The sequence below is a fragment of the Parasteatoda tepidariorum genome, chromosome 3 (assembly GCF_982258835.1).
Source record: "Parasteatoda tepidariorum strain Cologne lab strain chromosome 3, Ptep-v5.0, whole genome shotgun sequence".
Taxonomy (NCBI): Eukaryota; Metazoa; Arthropoda; class Arachnida; order Araneae; family Theridiidae; genus Parasteatoda; species Parasteatoda tepidariorum.
In genome coordinates, this window is record NC_141757.1 from 24080361 (window position 1) to 24099296 (window position 18936).

The 18936-nt window shown below is 31.7% G+C and overlaps 1 protein-coding gene across 1 annotated transcript in view; it reads right to left on the reverse strand.

Moving 5' to 3' along the window:
* Nucleotides 1-18936, reverse strand: part of LOC139425143 (nose resistant to fluoxetine protein 6-like) — a 78605-nt gene that overhangs the window by 55924 nt on the left and 3745 nt on the right. The window lies entirely within an intron of this gene.

Below are 18936 nucleotides of genomic sequence, written 5' to 3' on the forward strand. Positions count from 1 at the left end.
GCAAAAAACATCCGTGGGATTTTAAACATACATCGGATTAAAGTGATAGATGCTGAATCCAAGTGGTGAAAATTGAGTGAAGTTAGTTGTGAAATTAGTGGTTAGTTGTTAATGAAAATTAGAAAAGACTACACAAACCTTAAGGTAAAACAAAAAACTTACATCGGATTAATATTGATTAGATTACAATCAAAAAGAATTTTTTCCCCACTATTGTGATGAAGTGTCGGCATAAAATCATTTAAATTATTCAGATAAATTGGGATCTCAGAGTATTCCATTACTAAGAGGGGAATGCCAACTCCAAGCAGGAAATTGTGAGAACTTCATCACACCTGCTCATTAATAATGCGTGCACATCCGAAGGGTCAAATGCTGGATATTGGGGTTATCTCGGCGTTTGGCGCGAAGCGCCTCTAACCGATTCATCGATTCTGTTATGTCGTATTCTAGGAGGTCCTAAATATCTTTGAAGTTGTAGTATGTTGTAACGACAAATCAAGTCCTTAAAGAAGTAAATCTTTAGTTTTGAAGTGAAAATCATCTTTGGAATGGGGAGATCCCCTTGAGTAAAGTTGTATGATAAAGTTAATAGTATTTTGATATTATGCAGTCTGAGCATAAAAAGGCGGTAATTCGAATTATCACGGATTATATCATCAGGAGGGTCAAACGAGAATGCTTTTGTTTTAATTATCAATAATTTGAAATCTAAGTGATAGTTATGGTGGAATAATAAAGAGAAATTAAATAATTAAGAATGATTTCAGTTTCTACCACTTTTTACATATTTAGCCACTTGTGTCACCCCCTTGGATATAGATACAAGCAATGGTTGCATTATAGTCCCTGTTATACCAACCCCTTTAATCGATGCATCTCAAGAACAATTCTTTCTTATGTTCCACTTCCGGTCCGGTTGCATGACCGTTATGCTTTTAAATGAAGGGCAAGCAACAGTCATCAGATTGTTTTCTGTTCTATTTGATCACTGAAACCAATCTACTTAACATCACAACCATGATTGGAAGGGTAAAATTATAAAACGGAGAGAGAGAACATTATTATTTTAATTTAAAAGAAATCTCGTTCTTTACGATCAATCCAACTTGTGGAAATCACAAAACTTTTATCCGGAAGACCGAAAAGTGGGTAGAAAGAAATCTGTGACGTATCAGTTTTAATTAAACTACAAAATTTTAGAAATATTTATGTAGTGGTTTGCTTTATCATCACTAATTTCATATGAAGGTAATTTCATATGAAAGATGAAAGCTAATTATGGAGAGTAACGCCTACTTTCTACAAAAAAAACTTCCAAGTGGACGCTCAGGACTTGGATTTTGACTTGCTTCTCGGTAGTAATCGGATGGCTGTCTCCTATTTATCTGATATAAGAACCAAGTCTTAACCTTTCGGAAGGCCGAGGTAAGTATATTTATCACCACTTTTTTATGTCCATAGTAAACTTTTTTTACCCCTTTTCATTTAGGTTCATATCTGTTAATAACTTCAGCTTTATTGAAGTGGGTGTGAATAAATTTGGCAACCATTTTTGTTAGTTTAAGAAAACGTATAAAAGTTATGAAATACATAATGCCTTTTGAAGTTTGCATCATTCATAAAATTTATTTTATAAATAAGTTCCTAATGGGTCGTGGTAAACATAATCACCACCACAAAAAAAAAAAAACAAAAAAAAAAAAAAAAAAAAAAAAAAAGTATTAAAATTTAGATAAATTTTTTATAAGCCAAATTAGTTTTTTTTTCTTACATCAAATACGATTCTTATATCAATTTCAATTGCAAGAATATTTTAATACACTTTTACTGGCATTAAAGGCTTACCATTAAAGGGTAAATCTATACATATAGTTAAATAAAAAGTGTACGTGTGTGTGTCTGTATACCTGATTGCGGGTAAACGGTAGATTATAAGAATATGAAATACAACGTGAATCAGAATGACTACTGCAAACTTTTTACGAAGCCCGATTTTCGATTTTAATCAGATTTTTAAATTCCGAGAGATTTAAGAAATCGAATTTTCTGATTGGTTTAGCGGAAGCCATTGCTACAAAATAAGCCATAGACGATTGAGTTTTGTCAAATATTTTAACGATAACACCAGTGGTGTTTATTAACGTATAGCTCTATTGAAAAAATTGTTTTTTTGCAAGTTAATTTTGGTAATAATTATAATTTGAAGTAAAAAATAAGCCATGTAATAAAAAGAGAAACTAATCGAAAAAAGGTATATATTCGTACATTAAAAATTGGGTAAATTGTTATTGATGTCAATGATGATGTCAATGATTGGGCCAATTGAAATAAAAAAAATAAGCTGTGAACTAAAAGGCAAATTAATAAAAAAAATTACTGATTCATTACGAAATACTGTTAGTCATGCTATAGTTAGCACCAATGATGCTTAGTTTTGATAATAAGCACTACTGGCATCATGGTAATTGGTGCAGTTTTAATCGATACCAAATATACTCTTATACTGGTACAACTCATTTTAGAGTAAATTTGGTGCCGATTATGATGGCACCAATGCTGCACATTTTTATTATACAATTATTATACAGATGGATAAGTACAGGAGAAAGCAGCTTAAGTGTGGAAAAATTTAAATAAAATATCACGAGTTGCCAACGGCATTATGCCAAATAATATGGATAACAGTAGATCTTTAATTTAATAGAATAAACTACTAAAAATGTGTTTTGCTTAATCTAGTATCGAAAAGCTATCGGATTGGACAACAACTAATCAATATACACAATAAAGTGAAGAACTTATGCGTGTCTGTTTGCGGCTATACCGTAAGCTCCGAAAATACGAGATTCAAAATGAGCCTCAATGAGTAAAATTATAAACAAATTACGAAGCCCGATTTTTTTAAATTCAAAAAATGGAATTTTCTTAAATTTAAAAAAGGGAATTTTCTCATTGGCTTAGAGCCAGTGTTTTAAAATAAACGATAGACGATTGCTTTTTTTTTCTTACAAATATTTTAAAGATAACACCAGTAATGTTAGCTTTATCTTTAATCAAAAAAGTTGTTTATTGCGCTTTCTGTTATACTTAATTATATTTTATTTGTTACGCCAGGTTATCTGAATGATGAACGTGATCCTAGTAGCATAAACAAACTACATCACCAAATTATTATTCCTAAGGTAATCTGAAACCACGCGTTAATGTTTTTATAGATATGCTTTCAAAATGTGTTTTTATAATACTAGTCGTTTAAACTTGACGGCAATTAAAATAAAATAAAAAGTTTTGAAATGATAAAAGAAAAATATATTTAATTCGTTGCTGAATAAACGTAAAAAAACGCCAATATTAATGCTAATAATAATTAATTTTGGTAAATTACTAGTTGAAGTAAAACAATGGCTATGCACTAAAGAAAAAATTAAAGGAGAAATGCTATCCACTTCGTTTTAGACAGCGTAAAAAATCTGCAATTAATATTGAAGTCAATGATGCTAACTGAATTTCGTTAATAAGTACCAAATTGAAATTAAGGGGAAAAAATTGTGATTGCTTTATTGCGATCACTGGTTACCCGTTGGTGAAAAGTTTTTTTCCCTTCTGGTTTGACTCCGATAAACGCCACAGCATTTCAAATCATGGATTGCAAAAACTGCCTCAATTGATGTTTGCCGTCGGATGGGTTTTAATAATTATTATGTAAATACACTCTATAACAAAAAAAAAATCGACACACCAAGAAGGAGTTGTCCGATTGAAACGAAAATTGGTGGATAGGAAGACAATGTACAGAATAGTAAATGATTAAAATTTCAGAACAATTGAATAATTTATTGCTGAGTTACAGTAACAAGTTCAATAAGGTGTTGACCCACCTCTAGCCTGGATACAAGCTGCCACACAGCGTGGCATAGACCGATAAAGCTCCCGGATGGTCTCTTGCGGTATTTCCTGCCAAATTCGATCCAATTGTCGAACGAGGTCATCAACATTCCGTGGCAGATGCAATCGTCTTCCCATCATATCCCAGACATGCTCGATGGGAGAGAGATCTGGTGATCTGGCAGGCCAAGGAAGAGTTTGACAAGCTTTCAGACAGTTCATAGCAACATGTGCCGTATGTGGTCTGGCATTGTCCTGCTGAAAAACCAGCCCAGGGATCTGCAACAGGAATGGTAGCAAAACAGGTCTTAGGATGTCGTCGACGTACCGCTGTGCAGTAAGTGTACCTCTAATGACGACCAAAGGGGTCCAGCTGTCAAAGGAAATGGCACCTGTGTGACAACGCACCATAATGCCTTGTTGAGGGCCGGTGTGGCGTGCAGTAGTGAAGGCAGGATCCCCCCTCTGCCCTGTACGTCTCCAAACACGCCTTCGATGATCGTCAGGACACAGTTGGAAGCGGGATTCGTCGTTAAAGACTATACGTCCCCAGTCGGCATCATCTGTTCAAAACATTTATGCATACGAAATTTCAAAACAATCAGATGATTGCTTCTCGGTGCGTCGATTTTTTTGTTATAGAGTGTACATTAAGAATGATTGCTGGTGAAAATGTAAGGAAAAAAAAAAGAATACTAAAAAAATAATCAAACGTCAGCGGTTGCCATAGCAACTCATGCAATGACGAAGCATGCGCACTGTTTACTATTTATTTTGAACATTGTTGGAAAGTGTGATAACGTCCAAATAAAGTGCGCACGCCATCAAACCCAAAATAAAACACATTTCGCCAATGGGTAATAGGCTAAGATTTATAAAGAAAACTTAAAAGAGAGAAGGTACTTATTCGTTACGGACTACGATTAAAAATCGCTATACTGTTATTGTCACTAAATATGAATAATTTTATTAACGAGCACTACTGGCTTCATAGTAGTTGGTGTAATTTTAATAGGTATCAAATATTCTCTTATGAAGGTAGAACCTGTTTTAGAGTAAATTAAGTGCCGAATACAGCTGCACACTTATTGCACAGTTTCATTATACAATTATTGTAGCATTATGCCAGATAATACTGAATACAGTTAATCTTCATTTTGATAGGATGGACTGCTCAAAATGTGTTTTTGCTTAAGCCAGTAAAACAAAGCAACCGAGAAGTGCAACAAATTATAATAGATAATGAAGAAAGAAAATTGAAATCACTTTAACTTTATTATTTGCGTCTGTTTTTGTTTGAAAGTTTTGTGCGCGACTTTGTATTGGTGTTTATAATATTATAAATTTTATCAAAATAAAATAAAATTCGCAACTATTTATTATTATTATTTTTTTAAGTGACTGACGGTGAAAACTAGAAATATGTACAAATGAGGCCGCCTTAGTACTAAAGTGATAGATGCTGACTCTAAGTGGTGTAAATAGAATGAAGTTAGTAGATAAATTAGTGGTTAGTTGTTAATGAAAAGACTACAGAAACATTAAGGAAAAACAAAAACAAAAAAAAACATCCGTGTGATTTTAAACATACATCGGATTAGTATTGGTTAGATTGCAATCAAAAGGAATATTTTTCATTTCACTGTTATGAAGTGTTAGTATAAAAGCATTAAAGTTATTCAGATAAATTGGGGTCTCAGAGTATTTCGTTACTATGCCAACTACATGTAAGAAGTTGTTATAAGAGCTTCATCACATGAACTCATTCATAGTACATGCACATCCGAAGGGTTAAACGAGAATTCTTGTTTTAATTGACAAAAATTTGAAATTAAGTCCTAGTGGTAGTTCTGATTGGATAACTAATATAGATAATACATAATTAAGAATGATCTGAGTCTTCTACCACTTTTTATATATTTAGTCACCTGTGGAACCCCTCCCCCCTGGATACAGATACAAGCAATCGTTGCATCAGAGTCCCTGCTGTACCAACCCAAACCCCATAATCGACGCACCTTATTTACCACTTACGGCTGCGTGACTGTTATGCTTATAATGAAGAGCAGCAGCTATTTTCTTTTCTATTTTTATTATAATTGATCATTGAAACCGATTTATTTAACATAAGCAAAACCAAGAATTGTAGAAACTAAGAACAACCAAGAATTACAATTTACTAAATATTGCTCTTACCACTTGTGGAAATCATAGAGCTATTTGAATAATACTTTACTTTGCACGGTTATCTATTGTAAAAGTTACTAAAATTTTATATGTGGTTATGTGAAGTACTTCTTCATCTGTAAAAATTTGCCCTCGGTGACTTTTGGCATTAAAAAAAAATTGTAGAATTTTCCACAGGAAGGGTGTGGATGTCTTGAAGTAGGTGCTGGTAGATCTTCGCGTCGATGGCTCTCCGGCTTGAAAATGTAAAAATTATTTAAATAGTGATGTACTTCATAATAAATAATTTAAAATGTAGGTTTAACGTTTATTACGGAAAGTAACGCCTACATCCTCTACCTCAACCAAACACTACTCAATTCTTAACTTAAAGGTGAAAAATTATAGATTCGAATTAAACATATTTATTATAAATTCTAGTTCTTATGATCTATCCGTTTGTGGAAATCATAGAACTTACATTATTCCTTATCCTTCATTCAATAGTGATTTATTCTTATAGTATCGTATTAGAAGTTTCAATAGACTTTAAAATTTTGAAAATACTTATATAGTGGTATGCTTTATCGTCACTAATTTCACATGAAGGACAAAAGTTCATTATGAAAAGTAACGCCTACATTCTACATAACACTTGTCCTTGTCAGTGGACACGCAGGACTCGTATCTTGTCTTGTTTTTCGATATTCTTGTTTTGAAGTTTTGTCCCAACTTTATATATTGAAATGATACAAGAAGTGGTTTTATGGAAAAGGTGGTATAATATATTATCGAAATTAATTGGTTTTTCTATTGTTAGAGCATTCAAAATGTCTTTGGTAGATCAAAAATTACTTGCTCCTTTTAATTCCAGATCTAGTCAGAAATAACTAAATTATTGAGGTATCGGGGAATCTTTTAATTCTCCCAAATAAATGAAAATTCTGAAAAAAGTTTCCCACCACAATGAGTGTCTTTGAAAAAAAGAACTGTGCTAAATATATGACGCTGGGCGTTAACCGGTTCATCCGAAGGCTCTCGTCTATTTATCTCATATACGATCCGAGTCTTAATTTAATAAAATAGGGAGTGTATGCTGTATACCTGTGATTGCGGGTATACCTGATTGAACGGTAGATTCTAAGAATATGAAATACAACTTGAATCTGAATGAGTACAACAGCGAACTTTTTACGAAACCCGATTTTTGATTTTTAATCTGATTTTTAAATTCGTAGACATTTAAGGAATGGAATTTTCTCATTGGCTTAGCGGAAGCCGTTATTACAGAATAAGATATAGACGATTGAGTTTTGTCAAATATTTTGAAGATAACACCAGTGGTGTTTGTTAGCTTATAGCTCTCATCAAAAAAGTTGTTTATTACGTGTTCTGCAATACTTAATTATTTTTTCAAAATTAAATATAACAGGTTAACTGAAAGGTCAATGTGACTACATCACCTGATTAATATTTTCAAGGTTAGCTGAAACCACGCGTTAATATTTTTATAGATATGATTTTGAAAACGTTTTTTTTATAATACTAAGTAATTTAAACTTAACGGCAATAAAAGAAAAGTTTTGAAATGAAAAGTAAAATTAAAAGAAAAATGTAAGTAATTTTTTGCGGAATAAGTGTAAAAAACGCCAATATTAATGCTAATAATAATTCATTTTGATAAATTGCTAATTGAAGTAAAACAATTAGCTACGCACTAAAGGCAAAATTAAGAGAGAAATGTTATCCACTTCGTTTTAGACCACTTTAAATATAAAATTTTACGCCAAATGCCTATATGCTAGCAGGTATGCATTTCGTATAGTAAGTATTAACAATTTAAAAGTTAAAATTTCTAATTTTTAAAAACTATCGCGCTAGGAGAGAAACGTTATATTTTTGGTGAAATTCGGCAAGGATGTTATGAATCTTTGTAGTTAATTGAAACTCCGCCAATCATAGCTACCGTTACTCCACCAATTGGTGAGTTTAGATTTTGTTAGATTTGTTTTTGTTTTGCTTATTCGGTATGTTAGAATCGGAAGAGCCTATTAGATAATTTTACTTTGAAAACATGCCCTATGGTGTATGTTATTGCGTGTGTGATCTCAACGTTCGCATACACCATTTGCGGAGAAAAAAAAACAAAAACACCAAGTGTCATGTGACAAACCTTTCTTTTCTCTTCTGCTATTCGTTAATGTATTGAGATGTTTTCTCCCTCTTAAAAATTCTTCACTTTGGCTCATTCCAATTGAATTTAAAAGAAAATCTCGTAGTCAACATCTCAAAATTTTTATAATTTTATTTATTTTCTTTTTCCCCCTCCCCCCTTTTTTGCAAAAAAAAAAAGAAGAAAAGAAAACTTTTATACTTTTATGATACTTCTTGCAGGCAAAACTTTGATTAGAGGTACTTTTTTGAAATTTGACTAAGAAAATGGCCTAAGTATAGATGACGGCTCATATGTTTTTAACGTTTATAATTTTTCACTTATAAAACAAATTTTTAAATTTTGGAGTCATCAAAAAAGATGGATGGAAAAGGGGGGAACTACGTAGTTAAAATTTTAAAATTCTGTAAGTAAATATATACGAGCATTTAAAGATGTTTTGCTCAAATTAGTTTAGGGAGAAAAAAAATTTTTTTTACGATTTTCATTCGAGAACTTTTTTTTTTAGAGACAACACAATTTTTTTCACCTAATGTAAAACATCATAATTTTCAACGTGAAAAAAATCACAAAGATGATTTTTTTTTTGTTATTTAAAAAAAATTAAAGTGGAGTTTAGCCAAAATACTTAAAGATTTCATATAATACAAAAAAAGTGTTTTTTCAACTTTTTATCATTTTCATCAACTTTTTATCAACGTAAATATAAGTTTCGGACATTTCGGCATAATAAGCATCAGAAGTGTTAAAATGACTTCTCTTTCCATGCAGTACCATTATGCATTACGGTATTTTACTTAGTTACGGTATGGTACTTAGATACGGACTCAAAGTGGTAAAAATAGAATGAAGTTAGTAGATAAATTAGTGGTTAGCCGTTAATGAAAAAAATAGGGAAAGACTACGCAAGCAGAGATGCCAACTGCTCCGGTCACGCCATAATAATTAAAAAAGCGGTAAATAACTACAAAATAAATTTTGCAAATATTTCACTATTTTTGCTTGCTTTTTAAAAGGTATAACACGACATCCGTACTTACTTACTTACTTTATTTAAAATAAATTGGGTGCCTAGGCCGCGCAGCGTCCTCTAACCCATCCATCATGAAAATAATACAGTGTATATAGTCATTTTGAGTTATATGATAGTATGGTTACATAATAATATTGCCATGACTAGAAAGTACAACTAGATCAAAGGTTTACATGAATTGCAAAGAAAATTGAAAATAGCCATGATTAGATATGAAAACATGATATACAAACTTAATCTGTGATATTTACATTGATGATCAGTAGAAATTTGAAATTGAGTGTTTAATGTTGATGATAGCGTAAGTATATATAAAATCGGGAGACAAATTGATGAAAGCATAAATATTTACAGAGCCAGGAATCAGAGTTGATGATAGCAAAGAATATACAAAATCGGTAATCAGAATCAGGAAGAAATTACAAATTTTGCGAAGCCTTAGTGGCGTAATCTAGTGTGAAGCATTCAAGATTATTAAATTGTAATTTATAGAGATGCATATTTAAAGTCAGAGAAGAGTTCAGTTTTAGTCCTAAAGTGAAATTATTCCGGAGTAGTCTCCCTCATAATTGTTTGCAGCAGTTGAAATACATCTCGGTTTTTTAAGAGTTCTTTAAGTTCTTTGATAATTGATGCAAGTCTATGGGCTTGACCTATCGTTCTTGATGGGATTGTATCAGGAGTTGCACGAAGGCCTCTCCTGGGAGGACGGTTGCTGCAACCTGTGTAATTTGCAGTATGTGCTTCTCCGCAGTTGCAACATTTAGGTGGTGAAGTTTTATCCTTATGGCACTGGTGGTCGGCGGCACATTTTAGACATCTTGGTTGAGATTTGCACATTCGTTGTGTGTGGCCGAAATTCTGGCAGTTATAACATTATTGGGCTATTCCCTCCACGAAATCTTTCAATTTTCACGGGAAGGTCACAAATATTGGTTACTGAGTAGATTTGGTTATTTTGTTCTGTTTTGATCAATATTGTGAGAAAGAGTGGGAGGAGCCGATAACGACATCCGTACTTTAAAGTGGTGAATTATTTAAGCCAACGAATTATTTAGAAATAGTGGTGGATAAAAATCTACCAAATTGAATTTATTAAAAAGAGTATCACAATTGATAAACTACCACTTTAACATATATATTTGCTGTCCGGAGCAGGTTGGCTTCTCTGCATAGGAATTGGTAGAATGGTAGAAATTACATAAATCTCGGTGCGCTGCCGCGAAGCGGCATTAACCGATCCATCTGTAGTAGTAATTCGATGATGAGGAGTAGTGAGGTGGATTGGAGATGGGGGGAAGAGGTGGTGCTTAGCACCAAAAATCGAGAGTGTATTTCGTGTGCTAGGGCTACGTCATATCCCTAAGGAAAAAGGCAGTGATTGGGCTAAATTTAGTGTTGTCGTCAATTAATTCAATATCTAGGAGTGAGTTAAATTTGCTGGTGGTACAGGGTTTTGCTTCATCGTAGAAATTTTGGTTTAAATTTTTTATATAGACGTTGATGTCATCAATTTTAAGATCTCTTTTTATACTATTATTGCTAATGCATTTAGGCGCATAGGAATTAAAAAGTGGTGAATTATATAAGCTTGCGAATTATTTAGAAGTAGTGGTGGATAAAGATCTATTAAATTGAATTTATTAAACCAAGAATTACAATTGATAAACTACCACTTTAAAATATATATTTGCTGTCCGGAGCACATCCGTGGGATTTTAAACATACATCGGATTAGTATTGGTTAGATTACAATCAAAAGGAATTTTTTTCACTTCACTATTATGATGAAGTGTTAGTATAAAAACATTTAAGATATTCAGATAAATAGGGGTCTCAGAGTATTTCGTTACTATGCCAACTACATGTAAGAAGTTGTTAAAAGAGCTTCATCACACGAACTCATTCATAGTACATGCACATCCGAAGAGTTAAACGAGAATTCTTGTTTTAATTATCAAAAATTTGAGAATATATCCTAGTGGTAGTTATTATTGAATAATAAAGGGAAAATAAACAATTAAGAATGATCTGAATTTCTGCCACTTTCCGGTTCCACGACCGTTATTGCTTTATTAGCCATCCGATTATTTCCTTATGATCTTTGATAATACATGCTCAGACACAGAACACTCAAAAGTATGATTTTTATTCTTACTACTGGTAAAATTATGGTCAAATTCACTTTCTTACAGTTTTAAGATGAACAGATAAACAACTTGTTTACGGTGAAACAAAGAGATAGAAAACTTGAAAAATACTTTTCGTTTTATTTACTGGTACGATTGTTTTCTTATACTTGCAATGCTTACAACAATAATTACACTCGAAAGCAAATTTATCGCATTTATGCAAATATTTGATCTTACCTAATTCGGTTGCGGTGATTGTATTATTTTATATCAAACGGCGTGTAAGCAATTTTTTCTACTTTAATTTTAGCGAAATATAGAAGTGTAAGTTTCTAAACCTTTTTCAAACAGGGACAATTAAAGCTGCTGACTCAAGCGAAAGTAGGTGTTAGAGATTGATGGCAATTCAATTTTAAAAAGACAGTAAAACTGTCCATTTTTCACGCATACTGTTTACATCATGAAAGAAGATTAATGTTTAGAGGGAATAATTTTCCAAAATAAAATGCATTTGAAAATAAAATAAAATAAATTATTCATCTCTAGAGGTTACTAAAATATCTTTAGAGATCTTGTCTTTTGATGTAAGCTAAGTTGTTTTAGTTACAGCAACAAAGGATTTGTGCTAGGAATAAATATAGAAAGTTATCAGAATATGTGTTTTTCTCCTTCTTTTTAATTTACCGATACAAATGTTTTCCTCGAGTTACTCAAGTTTCTACATAATTACACTCAGGCACTTGAATTCGGAAGTAAACTTGACCGTATATATTTCGTTGGTGAGGTTTGTAAATTTATCGCTAATTTCGTTCGGAAAAATACAGATGTATATCTAAAGGGTTTTTAGTTCACGTTTTTGGCTGAATGTTTAAAAACGTCTGACGTTAAAATATCGCGTCTTAAATTGAAATATATTATCCTCTTCTTCTTTATCCACCCTACGTATTGCAGAAATGGAGAGACTTAGTATTCACTCGAATGAATTAAGAAAAAAAAAAGTACTGGTTTGGAAATGAAAGTGATACGGTGCTCCACTTGACAAGTGGTTCATATTTGAAAAAAAAAATTTTTTTTTTTTTGTTCTTAAATGGTTTAAAAAAATTTAGACATCGAATAAGAAACTCTTTCTTCATTTCTCCATTAACGAAAATATTGTAAACAATGAAGAGATAATTGGGATTTTTTAAATATATTTATCAGGCAACTGATGCTATGTTTGGATCATAATTAAAATAAAATATAGAAATTGTTCTCAATTAACTCTGTTGAATGAATTAAATTGAACAACATTTTGATTCCTTAGAGTTAATACATTTATATTAAAACGCATTCTTTTACAGTAATCCACTATTCCCAGAGATGTCAACTTGAACCTTGTTTGTAAAAATTTATTTGTAGTAACAAAATTTATGTTATTCTTAGTTAAGTACTTTTTTCCACAAAAATCATATAAAAAAATGCAAAGCATCATATGAAATGAAACTTTTTTTATTTTGTGGTTACTCTCCTAAAGGGTAGGCGTAATTATTCTTAAATTTTTTCTTCTTCTTGTGTTACCAATTTTTTAAAACACTCGCAGAAAGAGAAGCAGTTTGCATCCCTGGTGGTTTGTTTAAAAATATTGGATATTTTATGAGTGATGGATGACCCTGCCAGAGCTGTACATGGATCCTTAAACTTTCGTAACTAGATTACAGCGTCTCATAGTCCAACTTCGACCAGTCAACTCACCTGTTATTACATCACGAAAAGTATTTGTTTGCAATGAATTTAAATGGTGTACACATGTATTTGTTAGGGTTTATAGAGTAAAGAAAGGTTTGGAACCTGCATATGAAGGACCTTTTTCTATTGTGGTAAGTATACGATACGATAAGTATTTCTCAATGTTCCTTAAAGGAAAAAATGTAAATGCTTCAATCGATAGGCTAAAGCCCTCCTATTTGTTAGTAGAAAAAGAACCTCCAGATACAAAGAAAGACCCTGACAAAAATTCTCTTAATGTACATATTAATGACCAAAATTTAATTACTTGTAAAGGTAGAAAAATTCAAAAACCTGTAAGATTTAGGGATTAATCATGTTCATGTAAATTTACTCCATAATCGTTAATGTTAATTATGTGATATTTCAAAAGTCATGATGGCATGCGTGTATAAGGTGAATTTTACTTTGTTTCATTAATCGTAATTTAAAGCAATATCATTCAAATTATGTGAATTTCATTTGAAACTACAAATTAATCTATACTTATCAAGTTTAATTGATGTTTATGTTAACTAAATAACATATGTTAACTATATACAACAAAAAATTCCGTTTAAACCATCCACTATGTAAATATATAAGTTCTCTTGCTTATTGGCTATATAAATTATGTGCTGTGATTGTATTAGCACCATGTATATGTATAAAAATTAATTCTCAAGGCTATTTTCTAACATCTAAACTTAGTTACTGGTAAGGGAGTAATGTTGTGGTAAGAAGTCGTAAGATGGCAACATGACAAGCCTGCTGATGGCCTTGTATGCAGCGCTCCTAATTACAATATTTTAAAACTGAACTTAAATTATTTTTGCGTTACAATAATTATAATTTGTTTATTCATTAGTTTTAACTTTAATTTTATATTTATTTAATAATTTAATCTTTATCACGTGTATCTTATTTTATTAACTGTAACCACTGCAATAAATTGATTAAAATAGGCATCTCAAAAATAAACACCTGTTTGTTACTGAAATTATGTAAAGATTTAATAAATTATAATGTAAGTTTTAAAATTTATAACAGAAAGACTTAAATAAATGTGCTATTGATACGTAAATGGAGTCAGATAAAATTTATTGTTATAAAGAAAGACAAGAACACATGTTACATTGTATTATCGTTATTAACGTCGAGTGCCTCTCCGTGCTTGATAAGCTTTTTGTAGTAAAACAGCTCTTGTGGAGTAATATCAAATTAAATAGTAAGGCCAGAAACTAAATCAGTAATTAATATAATTTATCCGTAATATTATGCCCCAAGACCGTCAATATAAAAAATGGGCGGATCTTTAACTTAGGCGATTTCAGGAGTGGTTAAGCTACATCTGAATTCACGTCTTCTTCTTAACATTGAACTCAGGCATCAACTGCATAGCAGGATGCCCGAGCGCTAAGATATATTACACAATGCACTTCCACTGGTTATTAAGCAAATTATAAGAAATAGAAAAATTATCATAAATTTTTTTTATTTATTTACTGGTATCATAATACCGGACATTTCAGTGAATCAATTGACACATTGCTAATCACAACCAGAAATTGAAGGGAAAAGTTTTAAAACGGTCAGAACGTTATTACTTAAAAGAAATGACATTAATTATGCAAAATTGTTTTATTAACTTAGCTTCCAGGCCAATAAATTTCGCTTTTTGAAATATAATAGTATTAGATTAACATCGCCGATCTAAGATTGTTATTTTAATGTGTTGGCATTATATAAGATTAAATATTAGATTAAAACTAGAAATATGTACAAATGAGGCCGCCATAGTACTAAAATGATAGATGCTGACTCTAAGTGGTGAAAATAGAATAAAGTTAGTTGTTAAATTAGTGGTTAATTGTTTTTGAAAATAGGAAAAAACTACACAAACATTAAAGTGAAACAAAAAACATACATCGGATTAATCGGATGTAAATTTAACGAAATAATATCATTAATTATACAAAATTGCTTCGTCAACTTTGCTTCCAAGTCAATAAATTTCGCTTTTTTGAAATTTAATATTTGATTAACATCGCAGATCTAAGATTGTTATTTTAATGTCTTGGCATTATTACATTTGATGCAAATTTCTATTTGATTCCGTTTGACCCGAATTCCATGAGAAGAGCAAGAGGTTGTATTAATTTGCTTGTACATTATACTTAGCGTTTGTCAGCCGTTCTGTCTCTGGAGCATTAAATTCTACCATCTATGATTTTGTAAATTGAACGAAAAAATAGCATTAATTATGCAAAGTTGTTTTGTCAGTTTAGCTTCCAGGTCAATAAACTTCGCTTTTTTGAAATTAAATATTTGATTAGCATCGCAGATCTAAGATTGAAATTTTAATGCGTCGGCATTATTGCATTTAATACATATTTTTATTTTATTCCGTTTGACCCGAATTCCACGAGAAGAGCAAAGAGGTTGTATTAACCGGTTAACGCCCAGCGTCATATATTTAGGACAGTTCCTTAAGACACTCAGTGTGGTGGGAAACTTTTTTCAGAATTTTCATTTATTTGGGTGAATTAAAAGATTCTCAGATACCACAATGATTTAGTTATTTCTGACTAGATCTAGAATTAAAAGGAGCAAGTATTTTTTGATCTATCAAAGACTTTTTGAATGCCCTAGCAATAGAAAAACCAATTAATTTCGATAATATATTATACCACCTTTTCCATAAAACCACTTCTTGTATCATTTCAATATATAAAGTTGGGACAAAACGGGTTAATTTGCTAGTAAAATATATACTTAGAGTTTGCTGACGTTCTGTCTCTGGAGCATTAAACTCTACCATCTATGATTTTGCCAATTGAACGAAAAAATAGCATTAATTATGCAAAGTTGTTTCATCAATTTAGCTTCACGAACAATAAATTTCGCTTTTGAAAGTGTCTCAGATATTTTTGCATCGCTGATTTCAAATTTGCCAAATGGTTTCTTTCTGCAAGCTACAGTCTTATGCAAATAAATAATAAACATGATTTTTTTTTTAATAAATCACTCAAATGAATACTAAGTGTCACCACTTTTCTGCTTTGTAGGGAGTGGTAGGAAGTAGGCGATAATGCATTTCAGTTTATGATGACGATTTTCAGTTTATGACGTTAAGGTAAAATAATTTTTTTGTAACTTTCATAGGAGCAAACAAGAGTATATAAACCTACTTATTCTTCAAGTATTTCATATATATTTTACTGGCAAATAATTTAGGTTTCAAGTTTCCGAAATCTGAGCAAAGGAGATACGCAGGGTTGCCCCCATCGACAAAAAATGCAAAAAGTGCTGACTCATAATATTCTGAATTTTATTAAAATAAAATAAAATTGGCAACTATTTTTTCCCCCAGCTTACTATTGAAAGTGAATGAAGGTGAAAACTACAAATGAGGCCGCTTTAGTTCTAAAGTGATAGATGCTGAATCCAAGTTGTGAAAATTGAGTGAAGTTAGTTGTGGTGAAATTAGTGGTTACTTGTTAATGAAAATTGGAAAAGACTACACAAACCTTAAGGTAAAACAAAAAACTTACATCGGATTAATATTGATTAGATTACAATCAAAAAGAATTTTTTTTCACTATTATGATGTGTAATTATGTATGATGTACGTATGTGTTATGATGTACTATTAAGTGTTAGCATAAAAGCATTTAAATTATTCAGATAAATTGGGGTCTCAGAGTATTCCATTACTAAGAGGGGAATGCTAACTCCAAGCAGGAAATTGTGAGAACTTCATCACACCTTCTCATTAATAATGCGTGCACATCCGAAGGGTCAAATGCTGGATATTGGGGTTATCTCGACGTTTGGCGCGAAGCGCCTCTAATCGATTCTGTTTTGTCGTATTCTATGAGGTCCTAATTATCTTTGAAGTTGTAACGACAAATCAAGTCCTTAAAGAAGTAAATCTTTAGTTTTGAAGTGAAAATCTTCTTTGGAATTGGGAGATCCCCTTGAGTAGAGTTGTATGATAAAGTTAATAGTATTTTGATAGTATGCAGTCTGAGCATAAAAAGGCGGTAATTGGGCTGAAATTCGAATTATCACGGATTATATCATCCGAAGGGTCAAACAAGAATGCTTTTGTTTTAATTATCAATAATTTGAAATCTAAGTGATAGTTATGATGGAATATTAAAGAGAAATTAAATAATTAAGAATGATTTCAGTTTCTACCACTTTTTACATATTTAGCCACTTGTATCACCCCCTTGGATATAGATACAAGCAATGGTTGCATTATAGTATGATACCAACCCCTTTAATCGATGCATCTCAAGAACAAATCTCTCATATGTTCCACTTCCGGTAGCATGACCGTTATGCTTTTAAATGAAGGGCAACAGCCATCAGATTGTTTTCTGTTCGATTTGATCACTGAAACCAATCTACGTAACATCACAACCATGAGTGGAAGGGCAAAAGGTAAAATTATAAAACGAATAGAACATTTTTATTTGTTATAATCCACCGCATCCGTACCATGATACGTGCAGCAGACTTTCGACTATTAACTGTAATTTTTATGATTTGTCATTTTATACTTAATCTAGGAAAATATTAATTCTTATAAGAAAATTACTAAAGAAATGAGTGGTGGAAACTAAAATAATATTTTTATATTTGTTTATTCAGCTTGGAAGAACACTTATAAGATGTAAAGTAACGCCTACTTCCAACTCCTGTCTCACTCAAAATTGCATACACCACAGGATAGAAAGTCCATCAGAAAATTCTGTCCGTAAATAACATTCACGATTCACGACGATTGCAGGATGTCGGCGTCTGCAGTCGAATACGTGGATAATATGAGTCGGGTAATTGAAAGCAATATAAGTAGGTAAATAATTATGAATAATGAAAGGAAAAAAAGAGAAAGGGGGACGTACACAAGTACAATCCTAGAGATCTGGAAGGACACACCAGAGTTGTGTGAATCAGCATCCAAATGGGTTAACAACTATGAATGCTACATTAAATAAACAATTAAAATAAATCCGGTTGAATAATAAATGACACGAAAAACGGACAATGTACTAGGTAACGTGAGAGCGATATACAAAAGTTTGTGTAAAACAGCGTGAAAATATGTACAAGATCAAGGCTAATACAAAAACATGTGTGACAGGCTAAGCATGCAATTAAGCACATGTCTAAACAACGGTTACTTAAGGAATCTAACATGGGGACCCTTCTCTCCCGCGAGGCTGTACGCATGTTCAGTGTAGAGTTAATCCCCTGCTGAAGTTGAGCGAAAATAAGGTAATAGTATTCGAGAAAGCATAACGAATTAGATTTTTTTAAAATAGTAAATTGACAGACAGGCGTTAGATAGTAAAATGGCAGTAACTGGGCTCAATCTAAGATTATCTTCCAGCAAGTGCAAATTAAAGACAGTGCTGAAATCGCCGGCATTGTTCGATATAGTGTCTTTAAAAAATTTAATATTCCGAAGAGAGCATACCCAATTATATAACAATGCAAAAAGTGCTTTTATAAAACAACGTAGAACGCATAATGTATGTATCGGATGTGCCTCTTAATTCGGTCGGATATAATATACACTGCATCTCATTAAGCTAGGACATTATATATATATATATATATATATATATATATATATATATATATATATATATATATATATATATATATATATATATATATATATATATATATATATATATATATATATGTAATAACAGGGCTACAACCCTGTTATCAGTGTTGTATTTAGCTTGAAATAATGCAGTCGTAAGCCATCAGACGTTCTA